The following is a 16,898-nucleotide window of genomic DNA, read 5'->3' as shown; positions in this document are numbered from 1 at the left end:
GTACAGTATAGTACAGTATAGCCATTCCCCTCAGGCCTGTGTTTGTCTCTGCTTGTGAGTGTGCAAGTGTCTCCATCGCTCCCCCCTCGCAATGCGACACACTGCAACCCAATTCACATTACAAGTGGACATAAAACCTCCACAGTTGAAATGTCTTGCACAAAGGGAAGGTTAACACTTAGTACCAATAGAATGTTGAGATGAAGTTGGGTATAATGTAGCCCAAGCTTGGCTTAAGCCTGTGCCCACCAACATGACAGTAAAGAATTCTTATTTTTCAAGCGTCTATTTGCAATTGGAGGATGTAATGACAGCATCACATATCCAGTATTAACTGTACTGTACTGTGCTCATTAAAACTTGTAGCTTTCAACATTCAGAGCATCTTTTATGACACGGCAGATAATGGCATCAATACAAACTCGTCTGACAGGCATTGTTCTCCTTATTCCAGCTGGCGCTCTTTCATTCGTCTTTATTTTCCATTTGGCTGCTGTCTAACACACATTCTTCATACGGACTGAACCATGTGTCCGCGTGACTTATTCCGAGCCCAGAGTGGGTGGACGGCTACTCGGGCCCGTCTTTGTCTCCCCTGTCACCGGCCGCTCTCGGCACTCAGAACCTCTTGGATCCGACCTCATTAACACTTTGCACCGAGACAAGACCAGATGTCACAGGCCCTTTCACAGACAAATCCAGCTAATTAATCCACTCAAGGTAATTTCCCAGTGAAACGCCTAGGATGCGGCCATTAGCCTGCGGCAGAGTGTGGCAGCTCCGGACCGCCCTGCCAGTCTTGTGCTGGGTGTGAAGGGCGGATGGCGGGTGGCGCGGCTCCTGCTCATCACATGAAACGGGGCCAAACTTGTCCGGCGGTGATGGATGGTGCTTAATAAGAGAATAAGGTAAAATGATGTCAGAGGATAACATATTTCTCCCTAATTATTTTGTGCACTGGCCTGAGCAATAATTGCAGCTTTGGGTCTGTGCTGCACTCTTGCACAGCTGATGGATGTCAGTTGTCAAACTGAGCTGAAGTTTATATGGAAATCCAGTGGGCGTGGGCAGGGAACTCTCATATTTCATCGCAGAGCAATTCCTTTGTGTCGCCTATCGCCATTTAACTGGTAGTATGTTTAGCCTGTCACAGCTTTAAAAACCACAGACAAATTTGTTTGACTCGATAAAGCAATCCCATGTGTCCATTTGTCAAAACATTTTGAAAAATGCTCCGTGTAAAAGGAGCACCTCCACATCAAATACAACTGGGACTGAGATGAAATTATGCTAAAAATGACATTTCCCGTACACCAGTTCTATGCTGTAGAGATCTCCTCGGACCAGAAATGACATGCCAATCTCTGCAAGGAAATTAAAGTCATATGTGTATTAATTAATCTGTAATAGGAAACTAAATGCTGTATATAACTATAATAACATCCTTTCATGATGGCTGGAATAAACCAGTTTTGATTTGTTTCCATGCAGAGTTGTCTACACCCTGGGACAAGTTTATCCAAAATCGCTCCGTTTTACTTGAGTACACGTTAGCATGTGTTACAGTCAGAACTCCAAGCAGACAAAAAGTTTGACAAATGAGGCTCAGTGATTTAGTGTAGTGTGTCAGGCTCTAATTCCCCTAGGTGTTGTACCACCTGCTCCATGCTTCCCAGATTGAGGAAGACACAAGTGTGAAATATGATAATTTTATCTCCAACCCTCCTGTCAGAGCGATATCCATTCCAGTTTGTGCTTCAAGAGAGATAATGCCTGTTCCTTTTGGCAGAGCGGTGTGACACCAAGTGTTAGTATTATCTTCTGAGGGGGGCTGCTTTGCTGCTGTTGTTTGCCATTCTCTCCAGGTTCCCACAGACAGAACATCATAATGTTACTGTGGAACACTTGTTTCAAGTGGCGCTAACATGTTTCACAACAGGAATGCACTCGACATTGTTTCTAGGCATCTATTTTTGCCAGTGTCATTTAGTTGAAACAAAGACCTAGTTAAATGATGAAAAGTGTTTTAAAACAGAACAGCATTGCAATGTATTTAGTTTACATTCATGTGTTTAGTTTACATACATTCAAGAACAGGTCAGTGACTAACAAGATATAGCCAGGCACATCCACATACTGTAGCATTTCTTCTTTTCCTCAATTGGACTCCAGACTGGTTGTCACTGGAGTGGTGTATTATTATTATTATTATTTTCACTCTACAGGCCCAACAAGACCACAAGGCATCATTAAAAGCATTTAGTAGTTGTCATAGCAGTGGGCCCACTTTTTTAAACCGCCTGATTCACCCAGCTACTGGGGACAGGAGGGGATGAGATGCACAGTTGAGATGAAAAATTCATTGTGCAATGGAACCCTTGGTGAAGAATGTGTCAAAATGGGGCTTTGTAAGTTTTACGATGACTCCACGTGCCCCTGCGGTTTTCAGAGAGTGGGGTCTGTCAATAGACCTACATTGTCATTCAGTGTCAAAACTGTGGCTTATGCAAGTACACGCTCTCTATAAGGCAAGGTAACAAAACCCTTTCCTAGCAAACACTGGCTCCTGTTTGAGTGCCATTAGTATCAATGGTTCTGGCTACTTCATTACCCCTCATTAGCTACCATCATCATGGAGCAGAATAGAAATTCAGTAAGAATGTGGCCATCATACATGAACTCGTCAATTTTTGTGCTTCTGTCCGTTGGAGAAAACCAAACCACCACCATGCTGTCTCCATTACATTGATAGAGCAAACTAGTCTATGTAAATCTTGATGTCCTTGTGACAATATGCTTTGGCAACAGTTCTCCAGTCCAGACAAAAGAAACTTTTCCCCGCTGCAGACGTCTTCCCACACAAAAGCCTGCTTCTGCCTCATCAGTCTGCCTCTTTGATCTACTCCGCCGGCTTCCACTTGTCAATCTCCCCGGCGAACAATGCTCCTCCAGACGCGACCCTCCCTCTGAAGAGACTCAGATTAGCTGGGCTTGCAGGGGGAGCTGTTTGAATTTCCCTTTTTCATAATGCAGTTATTTTAAGCCCATCCACCTCATGCCTCCACTCCCGGTGTCAGCCCTCCTGGCGTTCCGAAGGGTGGTGAGTAGGTACAAACAGTGCATTACGCTGTATGATCAGGCAGGCGTTTCACTCCTCATGCCTTCATAACAAAGATCGAGCCTGTCATTAGCGACGCGATGAAACTCGACTGTGCAATCAGACGCATTGATATTCTGTTATTTCACGCTGCCGTTTCCCGGGGACAGCTGGGAGCCACTGTTTGATGATGACGCTCTTGTCTGGAAACAGTGTTGTGAGAGGAAGAGGCAGCAGAGAGAGATGCAGATGTTTCAGGGTGTTCCAGGGTGCTCTGTGATGACGACTCTGTTGTGGTATCAGAGCCAATCTGCCGGTGCCGGCATGGCAGGTGACTCACTCTACATAATGAGCACCCACTGGTTGACAGCCTAAATCTTCAACATGTATTCTCTATTTGGATCCATTACAAAACTTTACAGCACTGCCTTCATCTGGAAATGTGTGTTGAAAATGCTTCTGGATGCTTTGCTGTCTAAACCTGTGGCATATCTTCCCTAATCCACAGCACAGTTTGTGCTCTGAAATCCTGATCACAGCACCTGTGCTTAAATCTTTCTCACAGCTTCACGGCATGTCACCATGGCTGTGGAAGGGCATGTTTTGGTTGGCGGTATTAGCTCTCCCCTCCAACTGGATTTGTCTCAAATCACCATGTCTTCACAGAGACAATGCTCATCCGACTGGAGCAAAGCCTTGTTTGAGGATTTGTTTTATTGCACGCAATACAATGCGCTTTACCCTCGGAAAGCAGAGAGGAGCTGCAACAACTCCCCACACCTGCAGAGGCTATAACGTGTCCATTTCCTCTCCTGCTGTGAAAGTAGCACACGAGGAGGAGACTTTGTCAGTGACCTTTGCGTGCGGGTAAGGTCACGGCCACCCTGATGTGTGTAAGCTGTGCGACAAAGGCTGCGGAGCAGAGCAGTGTGTGTGTGTGTGTGTGTGTGTGTGTGTTGGATGCTGGGCGGAAGAGAGGGTATTATGTGGCCGCTGCCCAGCGAGCGTGCCAACTCCGCATTTAAGACAATGATGTGAGTGGTGGTGGCGCGGCGGGTGGCACCGCGGGCAAGCCGAGCCACATATGCTCCAGCGCTGGGAGTGCCATGCCAAGCTGTATTTTTGGGTCCATCTCAACAGGGCAGCCGGGAACCAGGCAACTGGAAATCGCTTCAAAGGCAGAAAATAGCCCATCTCCTGGAAATTGGTGTGATTTCACTGTATGAGCCTGAACTCTTTTGCAGGGTAGGGGAGTGGAGGATGCAGTAAATATTTAGAAACAATAACATGCCCAGAGGGTGTGCTGTCTCTTAGGACACTGGCTGAGCAACAGAAGGACAATAGAATTTGTTGTGTTTCTCTGAGAGGACGTATCTGTGTGAACTGCATTTTGGTGCTATCTGTAGTCATCCAAAGTAACTGATGAGAAAATAAAATGTTTGATTACAGTGTGATTTTACCTTGCTCTTTTTTGTCTTTCTTCTCTCCAACATTTCTCTGTCATTTCCTCATGAGGGTTGCTATCAAGCTAGCAATTGCTATTCATTTAATACCTCTCTCCACAATAGAGGACACAGCAAAGTACTCGTGTAGCCTGGAAATATCCAGACTCTCATACGTACATTTCATTTGTACAGAGTCTGGCAGTTCTCGATAGGGAAACGTTTGCAACACTTGCATCGTGACGGGCACTAACTTTAAAATCATTGGTCCAGCCTTACCAATCATATTAATCAGAGATCCCTAACATTACTTCTACTACTACTTCGCCTAAACTTTACAAACTGACAATAAACAGCATCAACAGTCAGGAAACAATGCCTGTGGGTCTACCTTCTGCATTTTTCCAACTGCATTTTTTTGACGTTTGCAGGCGTTATTTCTGTTTATCACAATAAGTTTCGGTTTCATCTTTGCACGACCTCATTGTCAACGTTCATAGCCACGTTGTTGGCTGGGAGAAAACCCGCAAATATACCGCAGACAAAGATGACGTACTGAAGGGAAATTAAAATTGAGCGGAAGTACGTAGGAGGGCGGAGCCAGGCTAGTACTCGTGGCCAATTTGTGGCTTAATTCAAAATACTTTCACCACAAATATTAGCCTACCTGTTTGATGCTTGGACTGGCTACTGTAGTTAGCTGACTACATATTACTGGGTTGTGTGTGTGACAATATCATCAAGAATTAACTGTAGTCTTAGTCTTAGTTAAAAGTTAGCTAGAATAGCTAACTTGCGTTAGCCTGGCTAACGTCAGACCTCATCTCTAGACATTAATTTTCTCGTATTTGAAACGTTTTTTTTTACGAATGCCCAGAGCCGTTTATTGGGCGCTACGAATGTCTCGTGTGTGACGTCATCGTCTTGCTGCCCTCCCTCCATTCTGTGATTGGTTCCTTCGTTGAGGTGAAAACGAAGTCCATAAAATCCAGGCTGCCTAGCAGCATGAATAAAATTGCGCGCGTAAGGCAGCATGGGAAAACCCAGGCTAAACTAGCGTGATAATCTGTTAACAGCTTAAATGTAATTTTTATTGCTGTAAGTCGCTTTGGATGAACACATCTGCCAAATTAATAATTGTAAATGTAAATGTATCTCACCATTTCTTGTTCTTCTTAAATGTATCTCACTCATTACTAATTGTAGTCGGGTTAACCTCACAGCGGTGGAAAAACTGGAGGCAGTGCGTCAGATGTTTGGGCAAAGGCAGTTGTATGCGTTTTATTTTAAGGATTGACTGATGTGTAGCGCTATTCAATGACCAGGTGTTGTCTCAAGCTCACTTCAGACCCTCCTCTTCTTTAGACCCGTTTTGGCCAAGAATATATTTCGCATGGCCTAACCCACCATCATAACCAAAATCAATTATCTCTACGAACATACATTTCTGGTTCAAATATCACCATACATAGTCAACACAATACTCTTCACATATTTAACTGCCTAGCATCATTATACATCCTCTGTATCCGCCTTAAATATTCCCCCAACACATGAAAGCCAAAAACACCCCTCTTATCCCATACACTTGATCCCTGCACCTCTCTGACGTCACACCCCCCAATGCACAAAGTCCTTCCCGACTTCACGTCGGGTCCTTTTCCTCAGCCTACAGCACCCGGAAGCCAGCGCGGCCGCAGCGTGAGTGTTTCCTAGTCTCTGTCCCTGTTTGTGAACTGTTCGTACCGTGTTTCATTGTCTTTGGCCTTTCAGTAACGTCGCGATTGATGTTTGTGTTGCAGGCGGCGTCCTGAATGCCTTGGAATGTCATGTTCGTGTGTGCGCTGGAATACTATGTTTGTGCTAACGTGCTAATAAAAGGGTGTTTGTGAACCACGGTCTCAGTCCCGTTCGAAACAGCTGTATTCACTTTAGGGGTAGCGGGCAGCCGCACCACTACATTTCCCCCCTCCCGTACAGACGCCTGACGTCCCCGTGAAGAAAAGGGCTCTCCCAAGCCGGGCTCCATGCTCACTCCTTCCCCCCCTCTTCTGGGATGCGGGAAAGAAAATCCGCCACTCTGTTTGAGGCCCCAGGCCGGTATGTCACGGTGAAGTTGTATGGTTGGAGAGACAGGTACCACCTGGTGACCCTGGAGTTAGTGTCACGCATCCTCTCTAGCCACTGAAGCGCTCTGTGGTCTGTCTCCAGCTGGAACGGTCTCCCTAGGAGGTAATATCTCAGGGAGTCGAGGGCCCACTTAATCGCCAGACACTCCAGCTCCACAGCCGAGTACCGCCTCTCCCTCGGGAACAGCTTTCGGCTGATGAATGCCACAGGCCTCCGGAACCCATCCACCTCCTGAAGCAGGACTGCACCGAGCCCCACCCCAGAAGCGTCTGTCTGGACAATGAACGGCCTGTCGAAGTCGGGGCTCAGCAGGACCGAGTCGCCGCAGACTGCCCCCTTCAGGTCCTGAAAGGCCAACTCGCACTGCTCCGTCCAGACCACTCTGTTTGGTGCTGCCGCCCTGGTGAGATCAGAAAGGGGAGATGACCTCTCCGAAAAGTTAGGAATAAACCTTCGATACCACCCCACTAGCCCCAAAAAGGATCTCACCTTCCTTTTTGTGGTTGGAGGTGTGCAGCTGCGAATGGAGTCCACTTTCTCCACCTGTGGTCGGATCACCCCCGCGCCAATCACATAACCCAGGTAGCTGACTTCTGTCTTCCCCAGGGCACACTTCTTTGGATTTATGGTCAGCCCCGCTCCCTGGATACGCTCAAAGACCTGCTTGAGGTGGTACAGGTGTTCTTGCCAGGTGTTGCTGTATATCACCACATCATCCAGGTATGCTGCCGTAAACTCGTTGACTCCCGCCAGTACGGTGTCCATGAGCCTCTGAAAACTCGCTGGCGCCCCTGTAGGCCGACAGGCATTACCCAAAAGTGGTAAAGGCCAAACGGGGTCCGGAAAGCCATGATCTCCTTTGCTCGCTCTCTCAGTGGCACTTGCCAATAGCCCCGGGAAAGATCAATCGTCAAAATGTACTCGCTTTCCCTAGGCGTTCTAGCAGATCATCAATCCGGGGCATGGGGTAAGGGTCCACCTTGCTGAGGGCATTAACTTGCCGGTAGTCTACACAGAATCTGATGGTGCCATCTCGCTTCGGCACCAGCACCACTGGGCTGCACCAGTCGCTGGAGGATGGCTTCACGACTCCCAGCGATAGCATAACCTCCATCTCTTCCCTCAAACTGCCCGGACAAAGAGCGTCTCCACTTGGTCTCTGGAATGAAATGCCTTCAAAAGGTTAACATGGAAAGTCTGTTTCTTCTTACCCCGCTCTGGCATATGGACCTCATAGGTGACCTCTCCCATTCTCCTGGTGATTTCATAGGGGCCATGCCACTTAGCCAGGAGTTTGTTGTCATCTGTGGGTAGTAGAAGCAGCACCTTCTGGCCAGGCACAAAAGTCCGCTCTCTGGCTTTTCCATCATACCAGGTTTTCTGTCTTTTCTGCGCCATCACCATGTTCTGATGCGCCAGCGCCGACATCTCTTCCAGCCTGTTCCTCATCTGGATGACGTACAGTGCCACATTCCGGTTCTCTTCTTTAGGCCCCTCCCAGAGCTCCTTCAACAGGTCTAACGGCCCTCTCACTTGCCGACCATAAAGGAGTTCAAAGGGAGAGAAGCCTGTGGAGGCCTGTGGCACCTCCCTGTACGCAAACAAGAGGTACGGCAGCCACTCGTCCCAATCCTTTCCGGTCTGCGAGACAAAATGACGGAGCATGGTTTTGAGGGTACGGTTGAACCGTTCCACTAACCCGTCTGTCTGGGGGTGATAAGGCGTGATCTTGATGCCTTTGATGCCCAACAGACTGTACACTTGCTTCAACAGTAGGGAAAGAAAATTAGTGCCCTGATCTGTCACTACCTCTCTTGGCACCCCCACCCGTGAAAAAAGCTGCACTAAGCAATTGGCCACCTGTCTTGCTTTGATGTTTTTGAGAGGAAAGGCTTCCGGATATCTAGTCGCATAGTCACACAGTACTAGGATGTAGCGGTAACCCTCTTTACTTCTCTCCAGTGGGCCAACTATATCCATCCCAATACGTGAAAAGGGTGTGTCAATGACCGGAAGAGGATGTAGGTGTTCACGTGGGACTGCTCTCCCTGAGGTAAGCTGACATTCTGGACATGTAAGAACAAAATTGGATACATCAGTGTACATATTGGGCCAACTTAACCGGCTCCCTATTCTGGCAAGTGTTTTGTGTTTTCCTAGATGTCCTGACCATAGGATAGAATGGGCCAAGGTCATTACGCTCTCTCTGATAGGGCTGGGCACCACTAGGTTCTCACACTCTCCTTTCACTTGGTACAGGATATCCTTCCTAAGCTTGAACCCCCCTTCACCCCTTGTTGCCTTCTGAAACCATAGCTCCAGAGTCTTATCCTGTCTCTGCAACTCAACAATGTTTGTAGGTATGTCAACCTGCAATGCCATGCTTGGTGGTGGCCCCTCTTGCTTCTCTTGACCAGCCTCAACTGCCATTTTCTGTCTACGTTTCTCCTGTCTTGACAAATGTTTCCGCTCTGGTCTACTCCCCACATCCAGCACCAAGTCATCAGCAAAAGGAAGTGCCCTCATCTCACTAGCCCTCTGGGCCCTAGTGACTGCATTACAGTGCTTAACACCCTGGGGTACTAAATCACACAAGATTGGTAGATCATGGCCTAACACCACTTCATAAGGCAGCTGGGGTGCTATAGCAACAGACATGAAGAAGGTCTGGCCACTCACAGTAAGAAAAATTTCAGTGGTAGGGTAACTCTTCACATCACCATGAATGCAGCATACTTTAACTGGGGGTTGGACTCTACACTCCTCCTCTGCAACTAGACTTTGATGGACCAGTGTTTGTGAGCTGCCGGTATCAACAAGAGCTTTTGCAGATTCTCCATTAACCAAAACCTGGACTGAGTGCCCTGTGCTGTAAGATACATGTTGTGTATGTGGTGTGTGTGTTCTTGGTGTATAGCAAATGTTTGTGCCCTGTGTTTTCCTTACCTGACAATTTTGTCTAGTGTCACAGTTATAACTGTCTGACCATCTATTATAACTGGTTGGCCTACCCTGAGACTCACCCCAATCAGACTTACTTCTGGCTGAACTCCACTGGCTTGTACTGGGGCCTCTCATGCCCAGGCGAGCATACTGGAACACTTCTGCCAACCTGGCTGCCTCCTCTGCCGTCTTTGGGTCATGCTCCCGGATCCAGATGGCCATATCTGGGCTCAACATCTCCATGAACTGTTCCAGGATGATCATCTCTGTAATATCCTGCACCGAATGCTTCTCTGGACTGATCCACTTCTGGAGATATTCTTTTAGTCTGACATATACTTCTCTTGGTGTCTCACCTGGCAAAATCTCTGCTGTGCGGAATTTCTGTCGGTAAGTCTCGGGGCTTATGTTGTATTTTTTCATAATGGCTTCCTTCACCAGGGCGTAGTCATCTGTGTCCTCCAAATCCATGGCAACGAATGCACTGCGAGCCTTCCCGGTGAGCAGTGGCACCAGCCGTATGGCCCATGTGGACTCCGGCCGCCTGCAGGTCGCTGCAACCCTCTCGAACGTGGCCAGGAAATGTTCGATGTCGTCTTCTTTCAATAGCGGGTGGAGCTTAGGATCCTTAAACCTTGTCTCTCTGGAATCTCCCGTCAATGTAAGTGGCTGGGGTGTGTTGGCTCTTGAAGGCTCACTGCTTTGAATATCTCCCACTTGGCCTTGGAGTAGCTGGAATTGGTGGTTCATCGTCTTCCAGCGCTGATCCTGGGTCTGCACCACCTTCTCCCATCGGTTTTCCCTCGCTTCTTGGGCCTGCAGCGTCCCATCGGTTTTCCCTCGCTTCTTGGGCCTGCAGCGTCTTCATCATGGTCGCCAGCTCCAATACCGCTCCCTCTGCTGGGCCGATGGTTCCTGAGGGTCCATCCCCCTCTGTTGGCCTTGTGCTGGTGGTGCCCACTTGTTCGTCCTCCTGCTGAGGACAGGCATCAATCTCTTTGGCTGGCTTGCCTTTAGGTGGCATCTTCCACACTGCCCCCTGTTGAGGCGCTCCAGTTTCTTCTGACACCAATTGTAGTCGGGTTAACCTCACGGCGGTGGAAAAACTGGAGGCAGTGCGTCAGATGTTTGGGCAAAGGCAGTTGTATGCGTTTTATTTTAAGGATTGACTGATGTGTACCGCTATTCAATGACCAGGTTTTGTCTCAAGCTCACTTCAGACCCTCCTCTTCTTTAGACCCGTTTTGGCCAAGAATATATTTCGCATGGCCTAACCCACCATCATAACCAAAATCAATTATCTCTACGAACATACATTTCTGGTTCAAATATCACCATACATAGTCAACACAATACTCTTCACATATTTAACTGCCTAGCATCATTATACATCCTCTGTATCCGCCTTAAATATTCCCCCAACACATGAAAGCCAAAAACACCCCTCTTATCCCACACACTTGATCCCTGCACCTCTCTGACGTCACACCCCTCAATGCACAAAGTCCTTCCCGACTTCACGTCGGGTCCTTTCCCAGCCTACAGCACCCAGAAGCCAGCGCGGCCGCAGCGTGAGTGTTTCCTAGTCTCTGTCCCTGTTTGTGAACTGTTCGTACCGTGTTTCATTGTCTTTGGCCTTTCAGTAACGTCGCGATTGATGTTTGTGTTGCAGGCGGCGTCCTGAATGCCTTGGAATGTCATGTTCGTGTGTGCGCTGGAATACTATGTTTGTGCTAACGTGCTAATAAAAGGGTGTTTGTGAACCACGGTCTCAGTCCCGTTCGAAACAGCTGTATTCACTTTAGGGGTAGCGGGCAGCCGCACCGCTACACTAATACTTACTCCATTACTGTTTGTGTTTCTTTAAGTGTTCAATACAGGGATTTGAGTACCTGTGCCATGTCCATGTTCCACTGGTTGGTGATGTGCTGCTTTCCCCAGAGCACAGAAGTAGGCAAAACAATGTCTACAGCCCTGCCTCTGTGATGAAAGTGCTGTCATATGGTAGTTACAATCACAGCAGGGCTGGCCCTGACAATGTTTTTGCCCTAGGCATGAGAGAGATTTGAATTATGGCGACATTATCTGACAAATACAACATTGGTCGAAGGTCACCAAATTTATCACACCATAATAAACTGGTATAGACACACTTTGCACTAACTCCACCTTAAAGTGCAACAGTATACAATAATTTGCTGTGTATTAGCCAAATTGTGTTTAAACCGCAGGAAAAGTGTTTCTTGACAATTAAAAAAACAAAACCATATTCGCCGCACTTGTGTATTAACCGCAGTGCCCAATGATCAGGACCAGATGGTTCTTTAATCATAAGGAAGAGTGAAGAAAAGAAACGTATTCCCATGTGTAGTGCACCCCTTGCGTATCCACGTTAAGAGAGTCCCTCTCCAATCCTTTCCACCTGATTGTATTAGTATGCTTTAGGCTGACAGAATGCTTTCTGCCGTTTCACCACTACAGAATCAAGCTTGACTAAAACAATCTATAAAAGCACAAGGCAAATAATTGACAACACTTACCCATCTCATTCATGTTTAAATCTTTCTCCCGATGTCACTTTTAACAGGTAAACTGTTTTGGCATTTCTGCCAGTAGGTAATCATTTAACCACAGTGGCATGCTGCCACTTACAGAAATTCTTCTTTAGCATCCAGTGATGTACGTGGCAGATTTATTCTACTGTACAAGCATAAGATGTATAATTTAGAATTTATGGGAGCTTATGAGAAAATAAGTATTTGTTAATTCTACATCATTCATTTCTACCTGCAGATAATCCTGATACATTCATCTTTAGTGTCTGCCTGTGGAAAGCAGAAGCAGGGAGAGAGCAGGTAATTTGGCACTGGGTGCTTGCATATCGACTTATTAGTACATGTCTTGCTTTGCCTCCCCTGTGAGAATGCTTTCATTTTGTCACCCTCAGGCTGGTAACACTTTGCATGTTATAATAATGTGCACATTTCCATGAAGGTGATCTCATCCTTAGGCTTGGTAATATATTCACTAGCCTTGGAGATGTTTGTTGCAACAAATTTCCATATTATAAATCGCATCACGATTGATTTTTCAGTCGCCCTGTGTGTAAGTGTGTGTGTAAGTAGAAAGTTTGATCCATATGAATGAGCTTTTATTTGGTTTACATAGCTCTTTATGAAGCGTCACCATGACAAAATCTAGGCACATGTGTATTGTTAGTTCTGATTTTCTCTGATTTTGTCAGTGACCATTCATATTGCTTACTATAGCCTGTTTCTGCATTCACTGGAATCCATTTCTGTCTTTTAACATAATGAATACTGACTCATTTACTGCTCTCGATATCTGCTTACAGATGCTATTTTCTGCACAAGTTTCCGTGGTGGAGAGTCTGGCATAGGCCTTCAGTTCACCCCAGATTGTGCTGGGATTTTCTTTCGGTTATGTCACGTTCTCCACTATTCCACATCATCACTCCTTGTCCCATTTTTTGCCCTTGTGCTTAAATAGCAGCGTGCAGCTCCATCCATAGTCAATGTGGTGAGACAAAGAGTGCTGAATTCCCACTGACAAATGTAAGCAGCACCCTGTAGCTGATCATGTGCATGTACAGTAGGGGCTGGGCAGCTTCACGCCCCTCTGCACGGAGCCACACAGACTCTCCTGAGCTCCGCTCTGTCAGCTTTGATGGGGCTCCGTTTGAACCCCACGCCCCTGTGAGTGTGGGGTGGGGTGGGGGGGCTCATACGGCCCCTCCAGCTGCCCCCACACTCCTGCCCCCTTACCCCCAGCCTTGGCCACTTCACAGCCCGGATCAAACGGATGCCTCTTTAGGCCACACTCTCGCGCTGAAGAAAACGAGGAATCAAAGCTCGACTTATTAGACAGCCCCCCCTTGTGCCACCTGTCCTCCACCGGTGGGGCTGTGTGTGAGATACGTGTGAACAGAATTTGAACGGAATAACATAAAAGAATAAATTACCCATCAACATCCAAAGATGTCCTTCATGACGTTAAATTGCTTAGAGATAGATAATGATTTTTTGTATAACCTTTTCGTTGTGGAGAGAAAGAGAAAGGGGCCTCAATTCATATTTTGGTTGGAATCATTTGTTTGGATGTTGTGTTCTTCTTTTATCACACAATATAATGTAGCAAAATGCTTATTTTCCCCAAAACGATAATTACTGAGATTGGTTTTGGTTAAATTTGAAATAGTGTTTTTTTATTTTGTATTTTACCGTCCCATAAAGCAGCGATTCCCTTTTCCTCAAGCAAGTGAGAAGCCAGTGTAATACGCTCCCTAAATGCCTCAGGGGTACCTTGGTCTCTGATTTTCAAGGATTTTGATATGTGACAGAATACCTGCATAGAAGTAGGGAAATCTCCAGGGGTTAAATGAAGATTCAATCAGCTTTTGAGATGACAGAAAATAATATATTCTCCTATCACAGATCTTCAGTACATCAACAGACAGAGCAAGGTGATCCAAAAGTGTAGGTCATGAAGCATTCTTCCAAAGCTGTTATGCCTAAAATGAAAAATACTGTAGACTACACCTCTGACAGCATACCCACTCTAGAACAAGTCATCTTCTGCTGTCAGAGATTTACCATAGGTGGCTCTAACATCCTTTTTTATGTAAACGTAGACATGTTTTTTGTTCAATTCAAAAATTTTGACAGCAGCAGTCTTGATAATAACAAATCTGTTCAGGTCCTAGAGCAATGCACATCATCCATGTAGTAAAAAAAATAAAAATAGATGAAAAATCAACAACATGTTAACAGGGTATATCACCATATGCTAAGAGCCCTCTGGTCTCCCCAACTCATTAGCTACAAAAGGCCCTGCATGAATAGGGCCATGACCTTGTATGTGAAAAGAGTGTCATTTAGCACAACTGTAGCCCAAAGAGGCAGCCGAGGGACCCTCAGAGGGTTGTGAAACTTGCCTTCCAGACTACACAACTTTTCAGTCACCAACAGTAAAGTGCTAATTGCAGTCATTTAGTAAGGCTACTACATAATTGTCTGACTAGGACTTCTGCAGCTGAGGGTTTCAGACTACACCATTTCTCAGAGACATGGTCCACATGCTGCATCCATGGATGAAACTACCTTTATTAGATACCTAGTAGCTACATTACATAGGCTACTTGTTCAGTCAATGTATCGTTTTGCTATGTATTGAGTATTGCAGAATTACTGTATCGTGATATTATCGTTATCACATGCAAAGTATTGTGACCGTAACATTAACATCACATCCTAAATTGAGGTAAAATTTCTTAACTACTGCGTTAATTCTTGCTATGTGTTTAGTTATACAATTAGTTTGTCGTCTACAGAGATCGATGTGGGAGACTTCAGCCAGCATACAAGTGCACCCGATGTGACTATGGGCGGTAGCCTTTGATGTTCCTCACACTCTCTCTCTCTCTCTCTCTCTCTCTCTATCTCTCTCTCTCTCTCTCTCTCCCCCTCAGCACTGACGGTGTGGTGTGTGAGTATTGCCCTGCCACATGAGACTCTCCATTGTCAGCAAGCTTTAGATACGGGGAGGAGCTAGAAGCATCAGGAAGCTTGAGACAATGGTGTAATTTTGTAAACTGCTTACAGCTCTCTCTCTGACTGATAAATGATAAGATACTTACATAGCTAATTGAACACTATAATACCATTTGTATTGTGCTGACTTATATTATGCTGATCAATATTGATTTGAAGATGGGGTTCTTGGTTTTGATATTGTATTAACTAAAGTACATGAGTCTGGAAATATTGCAATTGAAAGTTTAGTTGGCATTCATTTTTGTTAGGTAACAGTGAATCTTGGTTGCCTTCAGGTCAATATGTGTGGGCGTGCTTACAATGCCCTGTGCTAATGTTATAGTTCTCTTTATGGTTTATGGTTTAATTTTATGGCTTCTCTTTGGCAATGAAAATCTATTACTTGGGTTGAAGTGCCCCCTTTTTCAGTTAGTTGAAAATTCAGTCTTGAAATATTTCTTTGAAACTGAAAAAGTAAATGCAATTTTTCTGAGCCCAATAATACATGTTACACAGACATGTAGATTCACACAAATATCTGGTCAATGGCTTTAGTTTACGCCAAAAGGAGTAGCAACTGGAGGACAAAATGCAGGGGGACGCTTTTCCCTCTGCCTGCATCTTCTGAACAATGTGCAGCATCTCTAAATAGCATTAACGCAGGGAGGCGCACAGGAAGGTCACAAGGAACACTCTGGGACAAAAAATGTGTGAATCAATGTGAGGACTGGCATGGGCCATAATCAGGTGGAGCAGGGGGATGTGACGGTAACAAATTGAAGTCTCCTTATGGCAGACTCCACGTCTCTTCCTGTTTACCTCGGCGAGGCGCGGGGAGACGAACACACGTGCCGCTTGGTTCTGCGAGCAGAGAAATCGATGGTGTAATATCCCACGCAGGCTCTTTTGACTGTGCTTTCTGTCAGGGAAATCATCCATCATGTGCCATAACAGAGGCCCACAAGACTTTTGCTCTCAATGCTGGCTGTTTAGATGTGGCGTCAGCAGAAAAAGATCACCAGATCAAAGTTAATAACTCTGTCAGCAGCGGCACACTCTCCTCTTGACACCTGCATTCTGCCGGTGAGGGAAAGCTGCCTGCCTTCTCTGGGAGGCCTGCATTCCCTGCAGGCACAGCAGACACACACACACACACACACACACACACACTGCAAATGGACAGTACAGAGCGTTTCTATACTTCATCTAAAATAATGTCAAAACAGAAGAACAATATAAGTAGAAGAGTAATGATCGGAAATCCAATCCAAATGCTGTAGTTGCATTTTGTTATTTCACTTGAATCAATGTGTGTTTGTTCTATGAAATGGAGACCCAAGCGGTGCCCGTTGTCCTGCTTGCTGTCCTGCTTGTCCTTCATGGCAGCAGTAGCAGCAGTCGTGGACCTTGGCGTTGGAGAGCTTCCGGTGCCTGTGGATGTTGCTGCTGCGAGCTGCCAGGCTCCCTTGCTGCCAAGCCAGTGTGTATGTCTGTTTGTGTGTGTGTGTCTGTTTGTGTGTTTGTGTGTGTGTGTGTGTGTGTGTGGGGGGGGGGGGGGGGGGGGGGGGGGGGGGTGGGTGCTCCCTGCCCCAGGGGGGGCTGGAGAGGGGGGCTGATAGTCTGGTGACAAGCTGAGAGGCCCAGGGATGGAGGCGGGTGGGAGGGGTCCATCAGTGGTCCAGCCTTCTGCTCTGACCGCACCGCCACTGCCACTGCAGCTCCCTGACTTCCTGT

General features: G+C 46.5%; 2 long non-coding RNA genes across 2 annotated transcripts; both read left to right on the top strand.

Annotated features, from left to right (window-relative positions):
* The first annotated feature begins 6,204 nt into the window (after positions 1 to 6,204).
* LOC121721177 lies at positions 6,205 to 6,432 on the top strand. The gene is made up of 2 exons (XR_006034761.1): positions 6,205 to 6,240; positions 6,342 to 6,432. It is a non-coding gene; the product is annotated as an uncharacterized LOC121721177 (long non-coding RNA).
* A 4,417-nt stretch (positions 6,433 to 10,849) lies between these two features.
* On the top strand, positions 10,850 to 11,375 carry LOC121721151. Its single transcript, XR_006034754.1, has 2 exons — positions 10,850 to 11,183; positions 11,285 to 11,375. It is a non-coding gene; the product is annotated as an uncharacterized LOC121721151 (long non-coding RNA).
* The last annotated feature ends 5,523 nt before the right edge of the window (positions 11,376 to 16,898 follow it).

Source organism: Alosa sapidissima, chromosome 10 (genome assembly GCF_018492685.1).
Source record: "Alosa sapidissima isolate fAloSap1 chromosome 10, fAloSap1.pri, whole genome shotgun sequence".
Taxonomy (NCBI): Eukaryota; Metazoa; Chordata; class Actinopteri; order Clupeiformes; family Clupeidae; genus Alosa; species Alosa sapidissima.
Note: the sequence above shows the minus strand (reverse complement) of the source record. Positions and strands in the feature narration are given on the sequence as shown.